Raw genomic sequence first — 27,677 nt, 5'->3', positions numbered from 1 at the left:
TTACTCAGGATGTTGATACTTAAACACGGTGATGTGTTGTTGGTACATTTGACTGTAAAGGTGTTACTTGGTATATGTATCCTCTGTCGTATTGCAAAAACCCGGCTGAGTTTGCCTTGAAGAGACCGATATTTGCAATGTTTATGGCATTCTTAAGGATTGCTTATCTGAGTTCCTAAGGGCTGTTTTTCCTAAAAGTGATGCTGTATATGCATGCTAATTAATACAGCCTAATGTGGACTGCCCAAGTCTGCATTAATTTTAATCCTAATTCAGTGAGGATTAATTACTTTAGGCTGGAGCCAATTTTAATTCAGACTACAGACATCCACGTGTATATAGTGATGGTTGCAGTCCCTATTAAACCTAGAAAAGCATAACATCTATAAACCGCCATAGAGACCGAGGAGTCTTGGTGAGCCCTGGATAAAAGCAGGGTCTAAGCCCTTCCACCAAAGATCTTTTTTTTTTCAAATTGAGATTTGTTTTCTCTTCCCAAGGGAGGAAACTTTTTTTTATACTTTGAAAACTAGAGGAGAAGCTACTTTGTCACAGAGTTAAGTATTTTTTTCTTCCTCTCTTCCTTTAAGCTATATCTATCATTTTCTCAAATATCTGTTTACACCTCCAGTCACTTTCATGCAACTCTGGAAGGTAATTTCTTTTGGGTCCAGAATCCAGGATGCCATAGCATGCCTTAGTAAAACATCACCTGTAATTAAATGAGGACTGGACTTCACTCAGCATTTCACATTCTTTCCTTGGAGATCTATTTCTTCCTTGATAGTCATTCTTGCTAACTTCAGGGTAAATAATTCATCATCTCTGTAATGTTTGTCTCTCTTGCCAGTAGCTTCCCTAAGTTTCCTCTTATTGTCTTGACTGAACCCTTGCCCCTTAAATACTGTAAAGCTCTCTTATTGTAACCTCCCTGTGGAAGGGCAGCCTTTGCTATTTCACACTGTACCTCACCTTATTTATCATTCTTGCTGCCTCAAGTTAATTCTGTAAACTTTAATACCCCCCTTTTACACCCTTTCTGCTTCTATCTCAGACCTATGGTTTACTCGTATTGTGGCTAGTCCTCTTCCTTGCCCTGTTGCTGTTTTATTTATTGATGGATGGCACATATAACTGTAGGTCATGCAATCATTGCTGCTTCTCTTGCCTGGATCTTGAAAAATGTACTTTGCTGAAATGGATAGGAATAGCTCTTTCTGTGCACTTCAGGGCAAATTAGAGAGACAAATCCCATTAGCTTTAATAAGGTGCACATCTAATGTGCCATACAACATATTGAAAATTTACCCCATTTCCTTTATTCCTCAGTTAGGTCACAAATTATCCCTGATTATATTAAGGCCACAATTGCATCAGTGCTGTTTCTTTTCTACAGCTTTTAGCTAATCCTCTGTTTCGGGCAAGTGAGTTAAAGACTCAAAACAACTTCCACTAAATTCAAAAACACTGATTTCAGTAGCTTCTGTTTCTTCTTTTGTGCTGGTGCATATCTGTGATTACAAGCATACACACAGAGGGACTGGGTATTTTTGTAGCTTTTTGTAACAAGATCTAATAATGTTCCACGACATTGCTGCATATTGTATTTCTGGTGGCTCAAAAGTTAAAATCAATTCAAATACCCACTCCTCAAGCGTACTCTGTCCATGTTTGCAGATGATACTAAATTGTGGGGTGAAGTGAACACTCCAGAGGGTAGGGAACGATTGCAGGTGGCCCTGGACAGGCTGGAAAAGTGGGCAGAACACAATAGGATGCAGTACAACAAGGACAAATGCAGAGTGCTGCACCTAGGGTGTAAAAATATTCAGCAAACCTACTGGCTGGGAAATGACCCTCTCAGCAACACAGAAGTGGAAAGGGATCTTGGAGTCCTAGTGGACTCCAAGATGAACATGAGTCGTCAGTGTGACAAAATCATCAGCTAAGCTAACCGCACTTTATCATGCATCAGCAGACGCATGGCAAATGGAACCAAGGAGGTGATACTTCCCCTCTATGCGGCATTGGTCAGACCACAGTACTAAGCACTGTGTCCAGTTCTGGATGCCATACTTTAAGAAGGATGTGGATAACCTCGAGAAGGGTCCAGAGGAGGCCCACTCATATGGTTAAGGTTTTACCTGCCAAGCCCTGCGAGGAGAGACTAAAGGACCTGGACCTCTTCAGCTTCTGCAAGAGAAGGCTGAGAGGTGATCTTGTGGCGGCCTACAAATTCATTAGGGGGTAACGAGGAACAGTGGTCACAAACTGACAGCAGATTTAGGCTAGGTATCAAGAAAAACTTCTTCAGGGTAAGGGTGGCCAAAATTTGGAATGGGCTTCCAAGGGAGGTGGTGCTCTCCCCTACCCTGGGGGTCTTTAAGAGAAGGCTGGATAGGCATTTGGCTGGGATCCTCTGACCCCAGCACTCTTTCCTGCCCAGGGAGGGAGTCAGACTAGATGATCTGTTGAGGTCCCTTCTTATCCTAGCATCTATGAATCCCCTCCCCAAACATATTAGTAAAATATGAACATGTTCTTCATCACCTTGCTGCTGTAGCACTGTTGCTTGACACCATGTCACATTCAAGTGGGGACAAAAGCCATCTACAGAACTACAAGAATATATGCTGTAATTGGGTCCAAGCCTGCTGAGTTACCACTACATGAGGTAGCAGGTACCTACATGATTGCAAGGCTTTGCAAGATTGGGTCTACTCTTAGCACTTCTATAATTCTTTTCAACTTCAAAGCATCTTTCCAAGCACTGGCCCTTCTAATACCCTTGCTTCTAAATCTTGTAATAGTCCAACAACAGACATCCTAAATCTTTTTATTTTCTGAGACTTACTTTTTTTGCTTTATCTGTTGTGGCATCCCACTTACACAAGATGCAACTTTGAGTTCTTCAGGTGGCTTTTCAGATTTCACAACTTGATGTCTGAGGGGAGGGGGAAAAAAAAAACAGAATAAAGAAAAATACCACAGCACAGCAAGCCACCACTGAATCTGGGCTTCTTCTGTCCTGCTTATGCTTATCCAGGTCCAAGTCTGGAGACATCAGTGGCATTACTCTCTCTAGATGCACACTGGGTGCAAGGGAAAAGAACATTTGTCCAAGCTTTTAAGCATCAGAGTACCTCTTTGTCGATATAGAAGGATAGCACCTCTTCTGACTTGCATTAAAGCATCTAATGATAAGTCAGTTTTTTTATTGCATCTTCTGTACAACAGTTGGTTTAGTAAAATAGCATTTAAGCCTCAACCGCTTTGAGCTTTCAGCTTAGAGATGCCGGTAGTTGACAACTCAAATTGTGAGGGGGAGGAGTCTGAACAGAGTTGCTCAACCCTGTCCCGTCTCTTTTATTTCAGAGATACCTCTCAGCCTGTCAGTGCTGCAGTGAGCAATATTACTCGTGAAACAAGGACAGCACTTGCAGTTTCTGTCTTGTTACCAACTTTGTAGCTCCCCCTCAGCCACCTCCATGTTCCTTATTTACGCTTGTTCCTCCTTTCTCTTCTCCAGCTTCACTACCTGTCTCCTCCTTCCAGTCTAACAAGTGGCACAAGGCTTCCCTGCAGATACTTTCCCTCTCACAGTTGGTAAAGGAGCATGTGGGTGGCTTTATTTTGGAATCAGCTCAGTCATTGTCAGGAACACTGAGGTACGAAGAGGCAGTAGAAGCTGGTATGTGGGCAGACTCAGCAGTGCAGTAGGTGAAGCAGAATGGGCTGAACAAGAAGTAGGAGGAGTGAGAGAGTGCACAGGTCACGCACATGCCAACCTGGGAAGTGCCGGTCTCATGACGGAGCCTGGAAGCTGAGAGTATGCAGCTGATCAGAGGCCAAGTGCACAAGTAAGATGCACCCCTTCCAAATGTATCTAAATTTGTGGTGTCCTGTGCATCATAGGTGTGTATAAGGCATAGTTTCTAGAACCTATTGGAGCATCTTTCCTGAAGCTTGGGGCACAGAATCAGGAATGACTGTTGGCACTCAACAGCAGCTGGAGAAGTTTCTTGCAGTAGTGCTGCCAGCTTTTGGTGTCATTTCAATGACTGTGAAATGGCAAGAGTATGGCAACATTCCCATGCATCTTCATTTCCATGGGCTATGGCTTGCCTCAGCAATTGGCCATTACTCCGGCTGTCCGCTTAACATTAGCTTGAAAACTATGTACAGTGCTGCTGAGGATATTGTCGGCCGCTGGCACTCTGAATACTGACAGTGTGAAACAATTGACATTCTTTTTTTCCTCACTTTTGTTTTTTTTTATTGGTTTTTCAATAAGATTACAGGTGTTACTCTGGAGAGGAAGGCAGCAAAGAAAACAGTTCAATAATATCTATAACAGTAGTGGAATCTAGTTCAGCAGAGGAAAAATATCCCTGTGGTTCAATAATAAGTTTGCTTTATCAAACAATCCTCCGCAGTTTCATCTCCTGATCATGGTGCCCCTCTTCCACTAGTGGCTCTTTAGAAATAATGCACAGTCACCAATGTTAAATAAATCTTGTTTTCTCCTTTCTCTTGCTTTCAGAAGTGTGTGGTGATGAATCTGTACTAATCACCATATCTGGACATGGTTAACATGCTTGAATCACAAAAAATAAATAAATAAAAAGAATACCATTCTCTCTCACCCGATATTGAATTGTACCCCTTGTCTCTGTCACATCAGCCTCTCAACAATTATTTTTAGTACTACTTTACTCTTTATCCCATCAAATGGTTGATTTCGTGTCAGTTATATATTTTGATTACTGAACAGCAAATACTAAATATAGTCCAGGTACTGTAGTCATCAAATCCTATCTAATTATTTTGCTTCATTCTTAAATTCTTCATTGTTTTGCCTCATTCTTAGTTACCCAGTTACCTTCATCGTTGGTGGGTTTCTTTACAAATAGTTTTGGTGGAGATTTATTTTTAATATAGACTGACTTTGAAATATGGAAAAGATGTGATTAATTGGGGTGAACAGTGGGATAGCATCAGGTGTGTTTAAAAGGTTGCTACAATGATGGTTGCATTATAAACTGTTTCTGTCTGTCATTGTAATTCACACTGTTTAGGGCCCTTAACCCACAGATTATTTGATGCAATTGACTGTGATCATTCATTCAGATGATACCATTTATTGTATCAAGGCCTTTTCAGGAAGTTTTAATTTGAGGATTATTAGCCTGATTGACTTTAATGGCTGTTTCTGTCATATAAGTAAATGCTGGTGAAAGTTTGTTGTGTTGTGTGTATACAGCCAATTATGGCTCATATGTGAGAAGTTCCTTTAAAATGTAAGTATCAGGAACAGTTGCCATTTATACAGCCACTCTTCCTACCCCCGCCAGATCCCAATCCCTGCATGGCGGGTTGGAGCTAAGCTATACCCCCTTCCCTTTCAACAGGACCAGGTTGGGGCCTGGCCATGCCTCCTTCCCCCTGTAGGGCTGAGCCATGCCCCCTTCCATCCTGTTGGGTTGAGATGTGGCCATGCTCCCTTCCCCCCCTGCAGGCCCAGGCTGTGCCTTCTTCCCTCAGTGCAGGGCTGGGTTGGGCTGGGGCATGCCACTGCCTCCTCCACCCCCCCCCCCCCCCACAGGGCTGGCTGTGTCCCCTTTCCTCTCCATGAGGCCGGGCTGGGGAAGGCCATGTCCTCTTCTCCCCATGGGGCCGGGTCAAGCTCCTTTCCACTGTGGGGCCATCCTGCCCCTGCCTCTCTTGGTCAGGCCAGATGGTGCCTGCTGTTCCCACCCTAGGCTGGATCCATCTTGCGGACAGGCTGTTACTGCCAATCTGGCCCACCAAGAAAAAGGTTGAGCACCACTGATGTAACCCATTGGGTCAGGGGGTGGACATGCGGGGTGGACAACCTGTGGCATGAGTGCTACAAGTGGCATGGGCAGCCTCTTTGAGCAGTATGTGGTAGATTGGGGAGGAGACAGGCAGTACAGCACCAGGTGTTGCAGGGAGGGAAAAAGCAAAGCAACAAGCATATCAGGCAGAGAACGTAGAGTAGGGTTACCATACATCCTGGTTTTCCCAGATGTGTCCTCTCTTTTGGCCCCCTGTCCTTGTGTCTAGGTGGGTTTTTAAAATGTGAGTAAGTGCCCAGGTTTTTGCTTTGCCACTGCTTCCTTGCATTAGGAAATTTGGCTGCTTGGCGCTGGGAGCAGCAGGCAAGTGATTGGCTGTTTAGGGTCACATGCTCTGTGCATGGGCTCCCAGGTAGGAGACATTGTGTGTGTGTGTGTGTGTGTGTGTGTGTGTGTGAGTGAGTGAGTGAGTGTGTGAGTGAGCAGGGCAGGGGGCTGTGGGTTGGCAGTGAGGGGCACTGTAGGGCTGAGGATGCAGCCGGCTGTGGATCAGGAGTGAGGGGCACTGCAGGGCTGGGGGTGCAGGGGCTTAGGAGTGAGGGGCAAAGGCAGGGCATAGGCATATCCCTGCCCTCCCCAATCATGTACCGCTCCCCCTCTCCTCCCCCCACTTCTCCCTTCTTCACCCTAGCCCTCCTACAGGTATTCTTTCTGTTTTGATCCTGGAAATATGGTAACTCTAGTGTAGGGCAGGGAGAAGAAAGCAGAGCAGCAAATCAGGCAGGGAAGGGGATTAGAGTAGCATTACAGGAGGGCTTGGGGCTAATTTGTAGCAGGCCTTCCAAAAATGTTTGGCTCCCACTGCATTGGGTACTTCTGAAAATCCTATTAGGTGTGTATCTATATCTTTACATCTCTAAATACCTATGAAAATGTGTTCCTCAGGACCTTAAATCTCAGTCTCACTGAAAGTCAGTGGGATTTAATCTCTTTAGTGTCTAACTTGTTTCTGAAAATGGGTCTTAGATATTTTTGACAAGTACTCCAAACGACTTGCTGGTAGGCAATTGAATATGTTGTTAGGTTGGGAGTAGAACCAAGATGGGTATCTATAGCAGTGATTCTCAGATGCTTTAGACTTGAGGCACCTCTCACAAAAAAAAAAAGCCAGTACCCCAATTTCACTCATTTTTTTTATGTACAGAAAAATAATAGAGCAATTCTTTTGTTGTAAAGAACTCAGAAAGACCACACAGGTTGAAATGTTGTAGCACTGGGGATTCCTTTTTGAAATATCTGGGTTTATCTTGTGAATCATGCTTGCATACTTCACAATGCTAATGCTGCATGGCACACAGTGGCAACTTTTGAAAGGATTTCAAGGCACCCCAGGGTGCTGTAGCACCGTGGCTGAGAATCCCTGGTCTATACCATGGTTTAAAAAATAATTCAGGAATCCGTTTTATCACCGCAAGAACATTATTTACAAAGCCATTCTTTATTTAGACATCAAATTCCCTGGTTTTATAAAACTTCCTTGGAGTTACTCGCCATGTGCATATTTTAAGTAGTTATATTAAGTCTTTTTTCTGGATCAGAGCATACATGTACAGGTATATTGGTTTCTTAGTGTAAGAAAGAATAGGTCCTTTTCACTTTCCAGATGGCCTACAGAAGAAAGTATGATTAGCCAAAACCCCACACTATGATTTTCTTAGAACAGCATGAGTTTCCCTCATTCTTCGGTACTGAAACAAGTTGTCCTCACTCTTGATAGGTTTCATTTAAAAAAAAACCCCTGAAAGTAGCACTGTTCATCACAAAAATGTTATTTCTAGAAGTTGCTGAAGGCTGAAGTTGTATAGTAATACAACTTGGCATTGCAAGGTGAGTAATTAAGAAAGTGAGAAAAGAGGCAGATTAATGTACTGTCACCAAAATTATCAGCATCATAATTATGGAGCCTGAATTTATATCCAGTTTAATCTGAAAATCACACTGAAGGGCCATAGCTATTTAATCTGCACCTGGTATCAAGAAAAGCTGTGATTTGTTGTTTGCTGACATAATTCATTTTCATCTACACTTTTCTAGCTTTGTTTTGTAAGCCTTTGAATGAACCAATGGCTTGAGTAATTGCAAAAATGCTTAAGTACTATACTGTATAGCAAGGGGAAGAATTATGAAAGGGAGTTAAAAAATTGTTACTCTACAAACGGAGACAGTATAAAGTACCACGTGGAGTAGCTCTAGTGGCTTAAGCAAGGGTTTGATTATCTAGAATTTTTAGAGCTGCAGGTTCAAATCTGGTGTGGTCAGTTCTTTGTTTTAAGGTAGATAACAGCGTGCTGCTTATTGCTGTGTACGGCCCTTTCAAATAACATTTTACACGCTGAGCTCTTGACTGAGCTCGAAAGACCTCTGAATGCTGTGGGTAAGAACACCTTGTCCTTCGGTGTGCTGTACACTGAATAGCCACTTTGTTGGTTCAGGTTAATATACTTGTAATGGAGACCACTAGAACTCTTTGGGATGAAAAGCTGTAGCAACAGAACAAATATCTTTTTATTCTACCACCAAATAATTTGGAAGAAAATTTCTAACCCATACATATTACCATTGAACCTAACTCTGTCTCAAATATCAAGTTTCTTGATCAAGTTTCTTGATCAAGGAACCAAGAATTAAAATTCACTCTGAGCAATACTTTTTCCATCTAAGCAGCAGGCTCATCCCTTTTTTTTTAAACTGGAATTAAAGTTATCACCATCTTGAATTTCCATATGTGAGACTCAGAAAACACATATTGAGGAAATAAACAGTTATCAGCCCTTGAGTGTTGCAGATGTGTTCAACAGTAAGAATAAAAATTCCTTTGCTGAACTTTTCAAGAATTCACCTATTACATTTTTCTCTGGCACTTTAACAAAGATAGCTCTGTAAAGTTTTACTTTCCTTCATTTTAAGTTTTTTTTTATAGAAGTAACAGAATATAACACATATCATAAAGAAGATGGTAGTAATCTGTGGCAATGAGCATGATGTAAGAACGCTGAGAGAGTCTCATTATTCATATTTCAGACCATTGAATAAAAATGTGACAAAAATTAAAAGCATATACAATTACAGGCCTTCTTGCTGCTCCCTTTAACGCCTTATAATTCTGCTATGGACGTAATTCTAGGATAGTATACTTCATGGTCAAACAGCATGATAGTGGCAAATTACTGAGCTCAGTGTTTTGACAATATATGCTCAGTTTCTCACTACTGCTAAAGTGAGCAGAAAAGAGTTTTCATGTTCTGTAAATGATTTTGAGATTTCAAAAAATGTGTCCTCTTCTGTATCAGCATGAAACCAAAACCTTTTAGGAATAGTCATTTGTCTCATGGGTTGGACAGTTGGCTGGGATATGACAAGGTGTTCTGGCTGAGCTGTTCTATTCACTAATCACCCAGAAGCAAAGATTTGAACCATAGTCTCCAACATCCTACATGTGGTCCTAACCACTAGGCAACACAGTCTTTTTGTTTCCCTGTGGCTATGGAATGATGTATGCAAAGCAGAACTGATCCAAATGGAGATACTGAGAGAGCCACACCCAAGAAAGTCTGAATTAGTTGATACAGGAAGTTGAACCCAGATTGCTACATCTCCCCTGTATGTCCTAGTCATTGTGGTATTCTCTTATTTTGATGTGGGTAGTTCTAGGATCAGAAATGTGTTCTGGGCCTGAAAACCTTTCATGTTGAAAGTTGTGCACACATTAAGTTTTGGTTTCAATGAACTGAAATTACAAAAGTAATTGGAAAATGCCAGGACAAGAAATGTAAAACCTGCCAAAACATCTCCATTAGTCTCACAATAACTATACCCCACAACAGAACCATCACCGTTCCTGGATGTTACATCTGCATCTCCAGCAATGTAATATTCCACCAAGTGCCCTGATGGAAAATACGTAGGAAAAACCAAACAACAACTGCATACCACAATGCATGCACGCTAAAAATCCATCAAAGACAAAAATATCCATTTACCTGTGGGTGCCCACTTTTCTCAAGACCATCACTCCCTCTGCAATCTCTCAGTTGTAATCCTCCAAGTGAACTTACAAAACACCTTTTGTAGACGAACCTATGAACTTCGCTTCATAAATCTACTGGACACAAAAAATCATGGACTTAATATTGACATTGGATTTATGACACATTACAACCTGCCTGACATCTGACACAGGGAACTTGACTCAAGCAGACTACCTGCATTCCTTTGCATATTTCCCTCCTTTTCCCCTCTCCCCTCCTATCTCTACCCATTGTCTTCCTAACTTCCACTCATTGCATTTTCACAGACTTCTTGTTTGCTGCTTTTCTACCTTGGAGAACACAGAACAGCAGCAGAATCTCCCAATGCCTGAAGAAGGGTGTTTGTGCCTGAAAGCTTGCAAAGAACATTTTTTCAACTATTTAGTTGGTACAATAAAAGATATCACATCTACACAAGGAACCTTGCCTGCCAATTGGAAAATTCAGAACCAGTCTAAAGTGCTACTCAAAAAATAAAACAGAACATTGCAAGAGAATTCTGTTTAATCTTCTCAGTGATTGGGTTTCCTTTTCTGCTTCACTGGATATCCCCAACAAAATGTATAGAAATATACATGGGGGGGAAGGATGGGGAAGGGAGTTGCTGTCTTATTTTTTTTCAGTAGGGCAATAAAATGCAAAATATGAAACAGCAATTAGTATGTCTGCCAATAAATAATAGTATTGTGATCACTATTTTTTTCAAAATATGATCTTTTAAAACAAAATTTATGTATTCAGATTTTAGCACCGGAATGGTGAAAATATTAACACGAGTTGCAAAAAGACTGTACTTCTATAAAAATTACTGCAATTCCAGGCTTTTATATCATTTGAGTGTGCAGTAGGAGAAGAAAGAATTGAATAGTAGCCTCCTTTGAAGTCTTTTTCACAGGGCCTACAATTAAATGATATGAAATTCAAACCTTAAACACTGTTGAGTGTAATGCTTACTATTTTGCAGAGATCCACTGAAATCAGCACTATTTGCGTAGTGAAGCCTTTTAAGCTGTACAATTTATAGTTCTGACTGACCCAGTTTGCTGCAATTTGTTTCCTTTACCAACCTAATATTTGGGTTCAAATGTTCACTCTAACATCAAGCCCTAATATTTTTACTTTCCCTTGCTTTTAATTTTATTGGTTTTCAAAGCCAAGCATTCCATAAATTAGTTATAGCAAAGAGGCTTATTGTGGAATGTGATATAATTGGCAACTCATTGTTGATGCAGGAGATTTATGTTGGCCCTATAGTAATACTTTCTTATAATTGGAAACATATGTGATTTCTGGTGTCTAGACTTGGGAACTTTCCCAGGATGGAGTTCCAGGTGGTTATCTAAGCATAATAGGCGAAACGACTACCTCCTAAACGCCCTCCCCTCCTGCCCCAAACCTGTAGACATGGGAAATATGTAAATGTTACTGGCAGGCATAATAATTTTATAAGTTTACCTTTTTGAATTATAGTACTTCCCATGCTATTTAAATTTTTTTAGAAAATATAAGACCAGTTTTAATTTGGTGGTTTGACTGGCTGCTATGTTATTGACTCATTTAAACCCAGTGCTTCAAACTGTGTTTTTCTTTCCTTTTTCAGGGTTACTCACTAAATCAAAAATAATTTGATAGTTCTAGGCAGAGAGTTCTAGATAAACCTACATATCTACACATTTTTAGGCATCAAACTTGACTAATTTAATTGTAGCTGTGCATTTTCAGTTAAGCAAAAAATGCAAACGCACAGGCCCAGATATATATATTTATTTGATGTAATCTTATGCAATCTAGCTTAATATAACAGTTTACATGGCACTGTTAGCTTTTCCATCCTTGACCACTAAAGTAATTTCTGGAAGGATGACAGAAAGGAAATATGGCTGGAAACTATACAGCCTACCAAAGCATGCCATGATTTGATATTGTCCTTATCCCATTGTTTGCCATTGAGCACGCTTTGCATGTTAAACTATCCCTGGAGAAATAAAGCACAGTTGGCTATCCCAGCATGAATGCTTCACAAATATTGTTTTGGGACTAGCTCAGTCTATGACTTGCAATGAATATTTTCAGCTCTGGTTCTCACTGTACAATAGGAAATACAAAAGAAATTCAGTAATTCACTGGGGCCTAACAGAATATGACTTAATCGCCATGGTTCAAATGGTGAATGTAGAAAAGCTATGTTAAAGGATGTCAAAAGCCTACTTAATTCAGATCTCATAAACCATATGGTCTTTTTTTTAAATTCTACCTGTTAAGATAGCAAAGGATGGTATACATTATCTGGCTTCTGCAGCCAAGTGTGTGGTCCAAACTATTTTAACAGAATGCCTAACAAAATCTGCTAGCCTGCCTGTCTTGATCATTTTTCTTAGCTAATTAGAAACGTCTGCCAAGCGTTGTTGGGCTAAAGTACTAATTGTTCTTAAACAAATGTTTCAATTTTGCACCAAGTTAGGAAGTGTCTATATTTTACATGACTATGCGCCAAGATTCCAGTTAATTTATCTGGCTATCTGATTGTCCAAAGGATCAAGGATATAACTAACCTCAAGGCATTGTTTTATAGCAAATGACGATCTGTAATGTCTATTATTCTGTGGCGGGCTTGCCAATAGCTGCCCAGTGAGTCTGGGCTCGGAGAATTCTCATTATGATTGGTGGAGCCCTTCCACCAATTGGGCGACTGCTGGGGAAGAGCTTGCCCCACCCCTACCCAGGGTGAGGCAGAGAAACCAGACCTGGCTGAAGCCTGCACCTCCCTTCAACCTGATTAGTCCACTTGCAGTCTCGGGGTGGAGACCTCAGAAGGTATAAAACAGGGGCAGGCAATTATTTTGGGCTGAGGGCTGCTTACCAAGTTGTGACAAGCTTTCGAGGGCTGCATGGGTAGCCCCACCCCTTGACAGGTGCCCTGCCCCCTGGTCACCATCTTGGGACCAATGTCCAAGGGCCAGCACCAGCAGGGCCCAGAGCAGGGCGCAGGCTGGCTGGGGTCTGCGGAGCCAGGCTGGGCTGCACCAGCAGGGAAGGGGGGAGCTGGCCTGGCTCCATAGAGCCCCTTTCTGCTGGGACCCTGTACCCCTGCTGCCCTGGTCTGGGCTCTGCTGGTGCTGACCCTGGGGCACCAGTGTGGGCCCTGTGCTTCCTGCCCGCTCGCTCTCAGTGCCTCCCCCCACCCCAGCCTCGCGGTACAGGTGGGGACAGCACACAGCCCTGACCCCCTGCTCGCCAGCAGGGAAAGACCTGGTGCTGAGCATGGGGGAAAGGGCCCCATGGCCAGCGCTCCCTGCTGCAGCTGCTCACAGCCCATGTGGGGCTGTCCTGAGCAGCCACAGGCATACCCATATGGGCTGTGAGTGGCTGCAGTGTGGGACGCTGGGCATGGGGTGGGTGAGGGGCTGCCTTTTCCCCGTGCTCAACACCAGCTTGTAATCCACCCCACTGCCAGCCTCGGTCTCGCACCAGCTCTGGGCTCACCTGTCTAAATTTTTTTAGGGGTTCTGTAGGCCAGATAGAACGGCCTTGTGGGGCACATCTGGCACATGGGCCGCATTTTGCCCACCCCTGGTATAAAAGAAAAGCATGCCTGGCACACAGGAGGCTGTGTCAAGGGATGGAGAAGAGGACAGGCAAAGAAGAGCTGGTGGGAGAGCCAGTGCCCTGAAGAGCCTGAAGACCCTTCTTTGCTGGATGGGAGCAGCAAGTGGCCACAACCCCAGCCCACCACTGAAGAACGTGGTGTCAGTGCGCCTCATATTTTGCAACACCACATCTTATATTTTGTGTATTTTTATAATTGTATATTGGTAGTTTAATAGAGTGTAGAGCATATGACTCTTAGCCAGGGCTCTGCTGGGACCCCTTCCTTGATACTTACCTGTATTTTACTGCTGCTTACCTGTTGCTGATCAACTGCTTACCCATACATTGTTCGATGCTTCTTGAGGTGGTATAATCTTTCAGCCTTCATTTACAGGATATAATGCTATATGACAACAGTATATTTGTTCCTCAATATCAATTTCTTTAGATTTTGTATAATTAATACATCTGTATATAGTTAAGCATTCCTTGTCCTGGCCTGACTCTATAGGGAATAGAGAGAACTGATTTACATTTGCACATCCCTCTCACAGCACTCCTGCCTAGCCACCCACCCCTTCTGTTTGGAGAGAGGAGCATATACTTGGGTGCACCTAGGTTACGACTCTTTAAGGGTATGTGCAGACATTACACGTAGATCCACCTGACTAGGGTTAGGTTGATAAGCGACGAACAGTACATGTGTTCAAGGAGTTTAAATTGGGGAAAAAATGGCTGACCCAACCCAAGGCAGTGCACTAAGTAGCTTGGGCTAACCCATGCCCAGTGTAACTGGAGTACAGCCCTAGAGCTGGGAAAGTTCAGACACTTGGACTATCCCCAGGGTGGTGCTTTTCCTACCCTTCCCACCCCCAACCCACCCTGACAGAGCTACTTTTAGCCCTCCAACCTGCTCACCCCTGGATGTACAACCTGCCAGCCCCCATAATGCCCCTTCAGACCTGCTAACGCTTGCCCATCCTTTCCCCTACACTGAGTTACTTGGATCTCGTTCCTGGCACAACTTCCAGCACTGGCAAATGCGTGCACAAGTGGGACCTGGCTTATGATCAGATGGCTTAAAGTAAGCTGAATGATTATAGATTGGGTCTCAGGAATGTCAGCACATGCCCAAAGTGAATAACATGCTGATACTCTGGTTTTGTTTTTGTATCACCTACTTCAGCTTCTACCCAGGACAGGAAGAGCTGTAACATTATGGGAAACAATATTTCTCCCTTTATTTGTGGGTATGATGGGCCCCAGATTCTTTTCTCTCTGAAGTCAATAGCAATGTTCTCTTGCTTCAGTGACATAATATATAGGTGTCCAATCTTACCTATATTTGTATAGGGCAGCCATCACCTTGAACACACAAAAAATATCACTGGGAATTGTTCAAGAAAAGTTGTTCTAGGGGAAAATACAGCTTGATTTTTGCAAGCTTGGAAAATTGGGGATAATTATTCGGATGGTTCTCAAGGCAAGGCCGTCGTGTACCTTCTGCTACAAAACAGCCTTCCAACTCAGTAGTGCTTCTAACCTTATTTTGTTTAAAAAGCTAGGAGTCTGGTGCCTAACATGACTGATTCTGAAATGTTGGTGTTGCGTTGGCTTTATTCCTGACAAGGAATTATATAGCCTATGCCATTTAGTGATGAGATAGCAGGTCTATCACCGCCCATGCCTTTGCTGGTATATTGTATTTCTTTTTTCCTTCTCTTTTTCTTCTTTGGCCTCTGTTCACAAGTTGTTCCACGTGGCTGGACTTGGTGTACCTGTACAAAGCCTGACTTGTTGCCAGGGATTTGTGGGCGCATGGATCTGCCTGCGTGAAACCAGAGTCAGTCCTTGCCAAGAACTGTTTTCCTCTGTCTTTGGAAAGTGAACAGTACATTTTTGGGTGATAATATAAAAAATAAAAATTGGTCTTTTTTTGTTCCCCAAATCAACATGAAATGTGCAAGGCCTCATTTAACAGAGATAATTGCAGTGATTTACTCATGACCTAACCCTAGATTCTGTTTCATGGAAATATTTTTTATTCGAAAATGCCAGTCTGGATTTTAGGTTTTATACAGTATATAAGAGTTGGGGGTGGAAGGGAGGAAAGAGGGGGAGAAAATTAAAATTAATTAACCAGAATAACAGCAGAACTGGAAACATTTTGTTGCTAGATGAGTTTGAAACAGCCATCTGTGCCATGTAGGAAAATCTGACGGAATATAAAGGTATGTGCCTCTACTTGAATATTCAGCTGCAAAAGAGGAAATGGACAGATGATGGGTCTATCTGTAAAGCTATTTGTGTGCATATGTGATTTTGTGCGTTTCCTTTTGAACCCCACCCCCCCATACCACTTACGGTAAATACCAAACCAAGTGCATATGTATATAAAATCACCGATTGCTTGCTGCCTTGGTTTATATACACTGTTTTAATCACAAGCTATCTTGTGACTGTAATATGCATAGTGTATTTTTTTTCATTAACTTTATGGCTTTGCTAAATGGTTTGTAAAGAGGAGATGTACTGTATGGCAGAAAATTTAGGAGCCAACTTGTCATTTTTCCTTGGAGGCTCTAGTGAATACTTCTTATGAAGTCTGATATCACTTGAGGGCTCTTCAGAAATGATAGCTAGGCCAGAACATTTGTTAAGTGGGTTTGAGTGAAGGAATCGCATTACACCATGATCCCAAACATTACCTAGGCTCCTTATTCATTCTGGGGTACAATTCCAAATGCTTATATTGACCCTTAAAGATTTGTATTAGAACCACCAGCAAGAGGTTTTCTGTCCCTGTGCTCCATTCAGCTGATGCAGGCAAACTCAAGCATTACTTCTAAGCTCCTGGGAGGTGGTGGCAGGGTGCATTCAGTGACAGGCCTTTAGAGTCTGGAATACACTGCATCTCTGTTGGTCTGACATACTCCCCCTACCCCCCACCCCGATGTCCCTTCTTCAGTCAGCCACGCTTTTGCAGGCAGAGGCAGGTGGGGAGGTGGAAGGAGTGGGTAGAAGGGGCAGAGGGAGCGTGGCTGCTCAGATAGGTGGTCCCATTCACGTTTTGTTCTGGCCCCAGGTACTGTGCTGCAGCTGTCAGCCCAGCCCACTGCTCGGTGAGCCCCCACATGGAGCCACTGTTGAGGCCGGGAGCAATCGTGACAACCGTGGCGCAACTGTATGGCCAGCCCTGGTCAGGCGGGGTGGGGAGGGAAGGGGCGGAGGGAGCGTGGCTGCCTGGGCTGGTGTTCCTGTCCCTGGCTCAGGGCTCAGTTTCCAGCACTGTGGCCATCTCCCCAGCCCCATCGCTGGGGGCAGGGAACATGCTTCTGCAACTGCCTGCACTGCCCTGAGCAGTGGACAGGGATCAGTTCAACGGGGGCAGGGCAGGGGTAAAGCACTTCTGTGTGTGTGTGTGTGCGTGTGCGCGCGCGCGTGTGCATGTGTGTGTGTGTGTGTGAGTGTGGTGCCCTCCGAGCATGGCACCCTGGGCTGTCACCCACCCCTAAGGTCAGCTCTAATGATGCTCATCTGTTTTTTGGCCCCCTGAGGATTTGAAGAGGTGAGTTTTACAGGCAGTTTGTGGTTTGAGGTGGATTTTGATTAGTACTGGGAAGTAAGAGGATACATTTTTAGGGTTTTTTTAATAACTGCTTGAGTCCGGAGGAGATGATGATAAAAATGTAGTATCTAAATCAGTCAATAAATCTACATGAGTACTACAGTTTAATATAAATAATTTTAAAATATTGTCATAAACACTATTTTTTTATTCAACCAGCAATTGAGCAACATAAGTTTGGTCCATCAGCCATCAAGGGTGTTGGCTTAAGTAGCTCTATGAGAGAGATGCATGCACAAAGGGATGACCTCATATGAAGATAATGTAGGTACTGACTTCTGGCTTTCAAAAGTGTTGTAATGCAGCAGGAGGTCTATAAATTGTGAGTCTGTATCACTGGTATTCATCAGAGCGCAAAACATGATTGTCATCCACAGGACAGAAAAGTTATTTAGAAGATAGCATTATCATTCTGCTTTCCAAAAGACCTCCCTATTTTACCTTCCCTGCTTTGCATGAAGAAATGACTTATGATCCCTTTCTCTTGTCTTTTTTTTCTATGCATTAGGCAGTCACTATCCCAGACCAGTCCTTTTATCCAGCTATATTACAGGGAATTATTTTTACTATCCAGATATCCAAGTTGAAATGGCTGTTTTTCTTTTTCTTTTTATATATATATACACTACTTTTTTCCATGTCACCGTCTCACTTGGATGCAACCATATTCTCTAACAGTAGGGCTGGGATTCCAGCTTTAGCCAAGGAATGGAGGTATGGAGAGCCATCTTTCCAGTCTCCATGTCTTTGGCTGGCTAACCTGGTTCAACTGTCTGCTGTACATTGGAGCAGCCTGTTCTGAATTTATGCAGGCTGCCAACATCCCTAAAGCAACTAGTGATCATAAGGACATAAGCCACAGCCCAGCCTCTAGGCCAACCAAAGGCAGCAGGATCAATGGCATAAAAACTGCTAAGTCAGCTCTGTTCCACCAAAAGACCTCTGGACCCAGGCATGATCCTCCTGGGGTCAGCTCCTTTTGAGAGTGTTCTCATACAGCCAAGGCTTTGGACCTTGACCTCTCCTGTGCTCTGGTTTGCTCTTCATGTGACTTTTGGCTTCTCCATTTCTTTTTGGATCTATGCAGTTACTTAGTGACAGGCTAGAATACAACAGCCTGAATGTTGTACTTTCATACTCTATGATTTCTGGTTAGTTAGCTTGATTGCCATGATATCAGCAGCAATAACTTCAATATTTTGAGCACCATGTGAAGAGAAGAGAAGGTTAGCCTCCACAAGAGAAGGTTAGCCTCCACAAGAGAAGGTTAAGGGGGGACCTTGTGGCCTGCTACAAACTGGTCAGGGGGGATCAGCAGGTATTGGGGGAGTCCCTGTTCCCCCGTGCGCTGCCAGGAGTGACCAGGAATAACGGTCACAAACTGGCGGAGGGTAAGTTTAGATTAGATATTAGGAGGCGCTACTTCACAGTCAGGGCGGCTAGGGCCTGGAACCAGCTTCCAGGGGAAGTGGTGCAGGCTCCTAGCCTGGGGATTTTTAAAAGGAAGTTAGATGAGCACCTTGCCGGGGTCATCTGACCCCGGTGCTCTTTCCTGCTAAGGCAGGGGGTCGGACTAGATGATCTACCTAGGTCCCTTCCGACTCTAGCTACTATGAAACTATGAAACTATGTGCTTTAGATAGGTAACCTGGATGTTCTGGGTCTGATTCTGCTCTCATTTACACTTGTAAAAATCTGGCTCTGGAGTAACTCCCGTGAAGTCACTTGAGGCCACAGTTTGGTACCACATTTGCATCCTTGCCCCCTTCGCTTTTAGGGAAATATCCACAAATTATTCAGTTCTTCTTTCCTAGGATTAAAATTTATGGGCGCTCCCTATTGAGGATAATAAGTACAGCTGCTAATTTTCCTACTAAGTTAGCCTTTCTGCATTTAAGTGTCTTGGGTCTCACAGGAAACGGCAAGGTAAACACTTTCTCATCTCTTTAAGTGGAAAGCTGTTAATTCAGTCCAGAAATCCTTACTATTTTGTATATTAATTCACACAAGTTTTCAGAAGTGCAATGAAAATTCAGTGGGAGTAATGCATGTAATAGTCCAGTGAAGTACGTCAGTGTTGCGGCATTTTAACTTAGCACATTATAAGACCAGTTGTTTTTCTTTTCCATGATTCATTATGACAATGGCACATACTTCACTACAGATTAATTTTTATTTTATTCAGTAGGCTTTTTCTTCTATGGGAAATCCCTGCAAAATTATTTCCTGCTGCATTTGTCATTTATGGTATCAAAAAGAGCATAGCTCAACTGCTTTGGTATTTATGCTGCAAATGTAGGTTTCTAGGTTATTAGTCGGCCGGTGTGAATAGGGATCTATTCGATGCGGATTCGGATTCAGCCAGTTTGGATCCCAGAGATTTGATCTGGAGATCCGAATTGTTTTTCCAATTCAATGTGGCTGAATCACTTCAGAAAATTCAGAGCCGATTCGGAGATTTGACCATAGCGTATTATGGGAAATCAATGAAATATTTGTAACTTTGTTGTCTTCTGGTTGATTCAGACAAAACTTGCAGGAATGGTAGCCTCTGCTGAGGGCATGACACGTACCAAGCTTCAAGGTGATAGGTGCAGGGGTTTCTAGGAAACTGCACCCTGAAGTTGTGAAAGCAAAACACGTGTTATGTGTGTATGTGTTAAGCCGCAGGGAGGTGAAAACTGCAGGAATAGTAGCTCTTGCGGAGGCCACAAAGCCTGCACAGGAGATAGGTGCAGGAGGTTGGGGGAAATTGTACTTCAAGCTGTGGACAAGCAACACTTGTGACAGGGGGTGACACTGTGTGTGTTAAGGTGCAGTGGGGTGAAAGCTGCAGGCCTGCTAGCTCCTGCTGAGGCCATGAAGCCTCCCAGCTGTCAAAGAGATTGGTGCAGGGGCTTCTGAGTTCTGGGGCCATGCACCTCTGGCTGCTGACAGGCAAAACTCATGTCTTGGGTGCTTGTGCAACTGTGTCTGTCTTGGGGCACGCGGTGGGTAGGGGGAGAAACTACTGCAGGCCTGGATGCTAGGCCTTGCTGTGGCCACAGAGCCTGCCAGCTGTCGAGGAGATCGGTGCAGGGGGGTTCTGGGGCCTGCACCCCTAGCTGCTGACAGGTAAAATGCGTGACATGAGTTCTTGTGCAGCTGACTGTCTCTGTCTTGGGGCAGAAGCAGTTCCTGACTCTGTATTGATTCTTTCCTCTCCTTAGTCTGTGGTTTTGTAGGTGTTAATCCTGCTCATTAACTCGTTATCCTCACTAGCTACTGTGTATTGAGCTGGTCCCTGAGTGAATCATGATTGATTGGTAACACAGTAGCTTAGCTGCTAGACCTGCAGTAGTTTCCACCCCCTCATGCCCCAACACGGACACAGTTGCACAAGCACCCATGTCACAAGTTTTGCCTGTCAGCAGCTAGAGGTGCAGGGCCCTAGAAGCCCCTGCCCCTATCTCCTTGACAGCTGGCAGGCTTCATGGCCTCAGCAGGGGTTAGCAAGCCTGCAGTTTACATCCTGCTGCGCCTGAACACACACAGTGTCACCCATGTCATGAGTTTTGCTTGTCCACAGCTTGAGGTACAGTTTCTCCCAAACCCCTGCACTGATCTCCTTGAAACCTGGCAGACTTTGTGCCCTCACCAGGGGCCACCATCCCTGTAGTTTTGACCCCACTGTGACGTAATACACACATGTGACATGAGTTTTGCTTTCAAAATTTGTGGTGCAGTTTCCCAGAAACCCCTGCACCTATCATCTTGAAACATGGCACGCATCATACTCTTAGTGGAGGCTACCATCCCTGCAAGTCTCAACTGAATCATCCAAAAGACAACAAAGTTATAGCTATTTCATTGATTCCCCGTTATACCCTATGGTCGAATCTCTGAATATTTTCTGAATCGATTTGGAAGCTCCAAGTCAATTCAGAAAGCCTGCAGCTTCCAGTGATTTGATTCATATTCATAGATTCAGCCTCTGAATAATCTGAATCATATCCAAATCTGAATTGTGATCCGAAGCTTTGCACAGCCCTAGTTATTAGTTCAAGTATCTCACAGCAGTTCAATAGTTTTTTCTATGGTCTTCTTACCTGAATAAAAACAGGTTTGATTATTAATGAACTCAGTATGGTTCATTATTTATCCTTGCACATCCTTATTAAGAAACATTGTGTAATGTGTTTAATCACAAACATAGTCTTTATGGTCTGAATCTGGACAGAAATGCACCCGAGGCAATGATATCAGATTTAAGCTTTTAAAGGCAAGGAATGCATGTGACTCTATTTGCGAAAGTCCCATCATGTAAAGGTGGGAAACTGCATGCATGATTTTCCTGAAGCAATGCAGGGAACTGCACAGCAGTGATATTATGGGGAGTCATGCCTGTGGCTGATTCTTTGTTTTTGTAATCAAGCATTTTGAAAGTGTCAGTCTTGGAGAAGTAGAGCCTTTGAGAAGTAAACTTTGCTTTCAAAGTTGTACATTTACTCCATGGCAGCACTTAATAGTTAGTAAAGCCCAGTCATAGGAATTAACTAGTTAAAGAAATGGCTAACTTTTAACTTTAACTAGTTAAATTTTTCAGCTGTCAACTTTTAACTTTAGTTAAAAAAAAAAAAAAAGTTAACTTTAACTTTTTTAAAGTATAAGTTAACAAAAAAATTGAAATCCATCTGTGCCCACCAGGCCTGGCTTGCTCCTGAGGGCACCGCCCTTTGGATGTCGGCTCCGCCCCGGGACTCTTGAGGGCAAAGCGGATGTTCTGTCACCGCGTTGCTGCCCCCGCTCTCGCCTGCCACGTCTTGGTGTATCGTCAATGGGGGGGAGTTGTCTGACGGGTTCTCATTGCCTGGGTCCACCCGACGGATGTACATGGGGCTCCAACCACCACTACACCCCGGCCTTATGCCACCTTCTGGAGCTTGCCCTGAGGAGGAGGCACGTGGCTCCTCTTGCCCGTCTGCCGCCTTCCTTTACCCCTTTTCTCTATACCAAAAGGGTTGAGCCTCTATAGCTACGGATCTGGCTCCAGACCCTCAGCCCCTAGGAACTATGTTTCTAATAGGCTCGGGCACCTGCGGTCCCGGCAGCAACCCCGCCCCGATCTGGCTCCTCTTTAGGGATCCTTGCCGCCCGAGCGCACCCAGAGTGCACCTGGCTCCGGCGGGTCCTCCGTGGTGACTTCCCTTCGCCGCTATCCAGTTCAGATGACTGCCATCTGCCGCTGACTCCTGGAAGCTGCTGCCGGCTCCTTCTCTCCGGCTCCTCCTGCTCTGGCTCCCCCTCCTTCCCAGGACGCCGCGGGGCCTCACCCTCCTCTTCCTCTGTCGATGGATTTCCCTCTTCGGGGCCTTCTGCCCCCTCCGTTACAGCCGCCGCCACTTTTATCTTCACCGGCTGGCGTTCGACGCTGACATCACCGGCCAACCACAGCTGAATGAAAAGCCGGCTCACGAGCTGCGCAGGGTTTCCCCGGGGCATCGACTCCTGCCGCTGGTAAGTTCCCAGTGTCACCCTGGCCTCTGGGACACCGTCTTTCCCAGAGTTTTTCCTGACACAGCCACTCTCTAGGACTTGCATGGAACAATATTTCTGTATGGAAACTCTAGGACTTCTTTTTTGAGAGCAGAAAACAGTGTGCTTTCCTATGAGATATGGTCTCTTAAGAACTACAAGTTCAGAGTTTCTTAGTTCATGCTGGCAGAAGGCAACAGGGCAGCCAGCTGGCTGCAGGAGAGGGAAAAAGCACAAGCAAGCAGACATTGATCCCAGTAAGAGTGGGAGCAAATAGTTAGGGTGAAGCAGATGATGAATTTTTTAATTTTAATGAACATCTGAACCAGGGCCCAAGAAATTGAGCCATGAACAGCACAGTTGTGCCAGCGGCAGTGGGAGTGCAGCAGTGGTGGTGGGAGCATGGCAGCGGTGGGCGGGGAGCTCCCGCAGGAGCTGCTGGCACTGTCTGGGGGGCGGGCGCCAACTAGGAGTCGGTGACCAGCCGTGGCACTGCCAGGAGCAGCCAGGGCGATCGTGGACCACCTGCAGATGCCGCCGGCGGTGGTTGTGGCAGGATGGTGAGGCCTTTTCATGGGGGTGCACCGCCACACGCAGGGGGCGGATGTGCACCCACGTGTTCCCCCTACACATTGCCCCTGAGTTGGGCATTACTTTTCATCTGCGAGAAACTCATCTGAGCTGTCACCTACTATGAAAAAACTATTCACCCGTTGTAACACAAGCATTCCCTCATCTGCCCGTGTAGAGTGATTGTTCAGTAGTGGGGGCTTAGGTCTGCAAGATAGAAAAGGAAAATTGTCAGATGTAAATTTTGAAATGCAGCTTTTGCTGAAGTTCAATAAGCATGTTTAAACAGTTTCTGCTTTGCAACTGAACATACTTTTTCTCATTTAAACTGATTTTCTCATTTCAGCCCAATTTTGATTTTCAGATGCTTTCATTATCTCTAATTCAGATGTAGTCCGTACCCTTTTGTTACCTTTTGAGCAATAAAAATTGTAAGTGGAAACAGCTTTTGTTTGTCACCTGGCTATGAATATCTCCTTTCCGTTATTCTGGTATACCTATATGATGCATTGACTTTTACAAAGTACTTCACATGGAGAGGGTGAGAAGGATCTAACGTTACATAGGTATCGGTAAATTGTTGTTCTGAAAACTGTCCGACAAGTATAACATTGTTTTCAGGTAAAGCCGGGTGAGTTCCGAGTAAATTAGTGTGCTTCTGTGGGCTTATGGAAAAGAAACCCACTCACTGCATTTGAAAATGAAAAATGATGCTAAGAGGCAATTCACCGTGTTTCACGCATTTCTCACCAATCAACTTAACTTTTCACTAGTTACTTTCTTTTTAACTTACCTTTAACTAGTTGAAAGTGGAAATATTTAACTTTTAACTTAACTCAAGTTAATTTTAAAGGATGCTAACTTTTAACTTCAACTCGTTACATTTTTCATAAACTTTTCCCATGACTGGTAAAACCTTCTATAAAGGGACAATTTGGTCTGTTGCCCTGAAAGAAACCGTCCCGTCAGTATTTAATCTAGAGTTCTGTCAGTATTTAGTGAATGACTACCTTAACTGGTCATTTTCAACCACAGTATCTGATAGGTACGTTGCCCGTGTAGTGTTAGTGCATGTATTTCTAGAAAGCAAAGGGGGTGTTTATTGCAGTTTTGTCTGGAGGAGAGCGACCAGCAAGTTCTTTGAGACTCAAGAGAGTTTGCTTTTAGGAGCCAAACCAAGCAAACTTTAAATCACTGGCTCTCAAGCTTGTTGAAGCTTGTTGGACACAAAGCTCCCCTCCATTACTTCTGTGAATTGTGTGGCACCCAATTTCAAAAACAAATTGACAATTACAGTGCTTACCTTCTTACACAGGGGCTGAGCAGTGGGGGCAGAGAATCATTTAGGTAGGGACAAGCCTGAGCCTGGCCTATCTGCCTATCTAATCTACTTACCGCCGTACACCTTACTCATCTCCTCACATCTTGGACACCTCATGGCACAAAGGATCCATCATCCTGGTTGAGAATCACTGCCTTAGATCTTCCTAATAAAGGTCTGCAGGTCTGTCTCATCCCCAAAGACCCAGTGAAACAGAAAACGGTTTCTTTTAAAATGTTGTTAGACCTTGTAACTGCCCTTGTTCCTAATACCTTGTCTCAATCCCAGAGGAGTACAACAGATTTAGCTGCAAGCAGGGCTGGCTATGCTTTTGCTTTCTGTTTGCTGCACTTTTCAGTCTCTATGGATTCTTCTGTCTACAGAGAGAACCATTTATGGCCAGATTTTCAAAGATATTGGGGGGCATTAGGTGCCTGCAGTTTCATCTTTAGTAATTTACAAAGTCTGGTTCAAAGTGTTCCCGTCTTTTCTGTGTTTTCTTATGGAGATGTTGCTTTTGTTCTGTCTGGTCTTACTGTTCTCGCAGTGCAAATTAAAGGACATTCAGATCAAAATAGGAGTTTTTATGCATAGAAAAACATAAACCTTATCCAAGAGACCAGTAAATGACTGAATCAGTGGGAGGTGGGGAGTGCTCCCCAAGGTTATCAGTTGTTTTTTAACCTGCTAGCAGTTTGTTTTTCAATATTTTGGTAACGACTATCGCTTTGCATAAGTTAATTTCAACATGAGGACAAAAATGTGTTTTTTTATATAGGTTAGCGCTACACTTGCTCTCAGGAGCATGGAGTATAATGAATGTGAGATCTGAATTGTCAGGTACATGATTGCACATAATACTAATCTAATCACACTTCTAGCAATGGAAAAAGAAGTGGTGGAGATTTGCCCTGCTGTAGAGGCAGACTAGCACTGTGCAGGCAGCAGGGAAAATCCTTTTTTCTGTTCTCTACTATATCAGAGAGCAGCTGCTGCTAGACTTGGCAGAAAGTGTTCAAGCTATGAGGCTGTAAAGTTTATGGCTCTTTAAGCTGTGTGTTTTAGTTATGTAATCCAGTAGGACATATCTACAGAAAGTGATTTCTTCAAAATCATTGTTGATGTATTTTGTCATTTCATGATTGACTGAACCACAAACATATGATTCGTATTTCAAGACAAAGCTTTTGTCGCTGCATTACGTTACTGAAAATAAATGTATTGCTTCATTGGCCTAGGTGCTTTCCAAGGTATTTGAGCAAGAATCCTTTGTTTCCATTTAGTACTATGTCCTTTTGCCCAAACTTCAGAGCTTTTTGAGCTTGATGCAAGGTATTTTATTTAAAGAAATGGTTTTGATTACAGTGCATAATTGAGCATTTTCTTTTGAAAAGCATAGCCTGAGCTTTCAGGGGTTCACTTCTATGTTAGACAACCAGCAATCTGCACTGGGGCATCCATCATAGTACCTAAACATCTACCATAGTATCTAACATCCATCATCATATCATAGTACATATTTGGATATTAAGATATGGATCTGAATTCCCAGGGTACTTCTAAGTAGCTAAGTCTGAACATTGGTTTCTCCTTGGGTACATGCAGACATTGCACTTGGATCAACTTAAATAGGGTTAGGCTGACCTAAGTGCCAAGCTGTACATATGTTCAAGGAGATTGGATCAGGTGAAAAATGGCTGCCCGATCGAACTTAATTCTCCCACCTTCATACCTTACACTTAGATTAATCAAACCCCAGTTAGGTCAATCTAAGTGCCAGTCTGTACATACATTTTGGAAGGTTAGATTGGGCAAAAAACGGCAAGCTTTAGCTTTAGTTCACCTAGGAGGATCAGGCTAACCTGTGTCTGATCTAAACCAAGTGGGTGCACCAGAGCAGCTCCAGATGGACAACCACCTGCCCTACAGACTTACTAGCTTCCCTCCCCTCCCCTGCCACCTGCTTCTCCAGACCATTTAACCACCCCTGTGGACCCACTAGCTTCCCAGCCACTTCCACTTAGATTTTGTTTCCAGTGAAGCTACAGCACTGGCAAATGTGTGCACATGCCAGACCTGATCTGCATGATTGTATATTAGGTCCTGGGAATATTTGTGCACACCTTCACAGAGGAGTCCTGAGTATGTACTTTTCCTACTCCACTCCTTCCAACCTGATCAAGTTATCTTTAGCCCTCCAACTCCCTCATCCCTAGACAGACAACCCCCTGCCCTGGAGACCCACCAATCCTGCCAATTACCCTGCAGACCTGCTGCCACCCCTGATCCTGCCAACACCCCCCATGACATACCAGCCCCCTCCCAAGACCTGCTAGCCCCTATGATCCCTCCCCCCACCCCAGCATACTTAGATTGGGCTCAGGGCACCAATGGACACCTGCCCAGTTGGCACCTGATCCACAATTACCCCACTTAAATGTAGATTGGATCCCAGGAGCATCTGCATGTAGCCTCTGTGTCCAGATGTGGGTGTTTATGCCTGGGATATCATTCTGATAGGAAGCTGGGCACTTCTTAATTTGTGTATCTTCTTTGGTAGTGTTAGAGTGATGTTGTAGCCATGATGAAGAATATCTTGCATTCAAAAGCTTGTCTAACACTATCCCAATAAAGGGATAGTGAATAAAGGGATTATACAGTTAATCCAATAAAGGATACCATCCTAAGAAGTCCTTACTTCTTTTATATAGCATATGTAATTATATGACTCTCATTTTAAGTCTTATTTTAATTCAGTCTGGCTCATTTGAAGCATGCACATGGCAGTTTTTGTTTGGATTTGGTATTGCCAAGAACTTCAGTGTTAATTTGGCCACCTTGCAAAGAACATTGCAGTTTGTGGCAGAATTGGGTTGGCTGTATCAGTTTAATATGTACTAGTTACTGCTTCCCTAACCACATTGCATCTGGTAAATAGTCACCAAACATAATTTTTTTCCCAAAGCAAATATGCTTTTGTGGATTTTGGATGAGAACTAGTTTGTGCTGCTGCCATTTAACCTGAGTAGAAAGGCTTCTACTCACTGTCTTTTCTGCGCATTTTTTCCACTTGTTGCACTTTCTCATTCAGCTTCAAATTAATAATTTTTTCATACTTCTGATGTAGAAATGCTGTTTTTAGCATGCAC

At 43.6% G+C, this 27,677-nt stretch overlaps 1 long non-coding RNA gene across 1 annotated transcript in view; it reads left to right on the top strand.

The window, feature by feature from the left end:
• Nucleotides 1-27,677, top strand: part of LOC149852156 (uncharacterized) — a 559,043-nt gene that overhangs the window by 390,846 nt on the left and 140,520 nt on the right. The gene's annotated exons all lie outside the window — the stretch shown is intronic.

Source organism: Crocodylus siamensis, chromosome 15 (genome assembly GCF_052110815.1).
Source record: "Crocodylus siamensis isolate JL-2025a chromosome 15, ASM5211081v1, whole genome shotgun sequence".
Taxonomy (NCBI): domain Eukaryota; kingdom Metazoa; phylum Chordata; order Crocodylia; family Crocodylidae; genus Crocodylus; species Crocodylus siamensis.
Note: the sequence above shows the minus strand (reverse complement) of the source record. Positions and strands in the feature narration are given on the sequence as shown.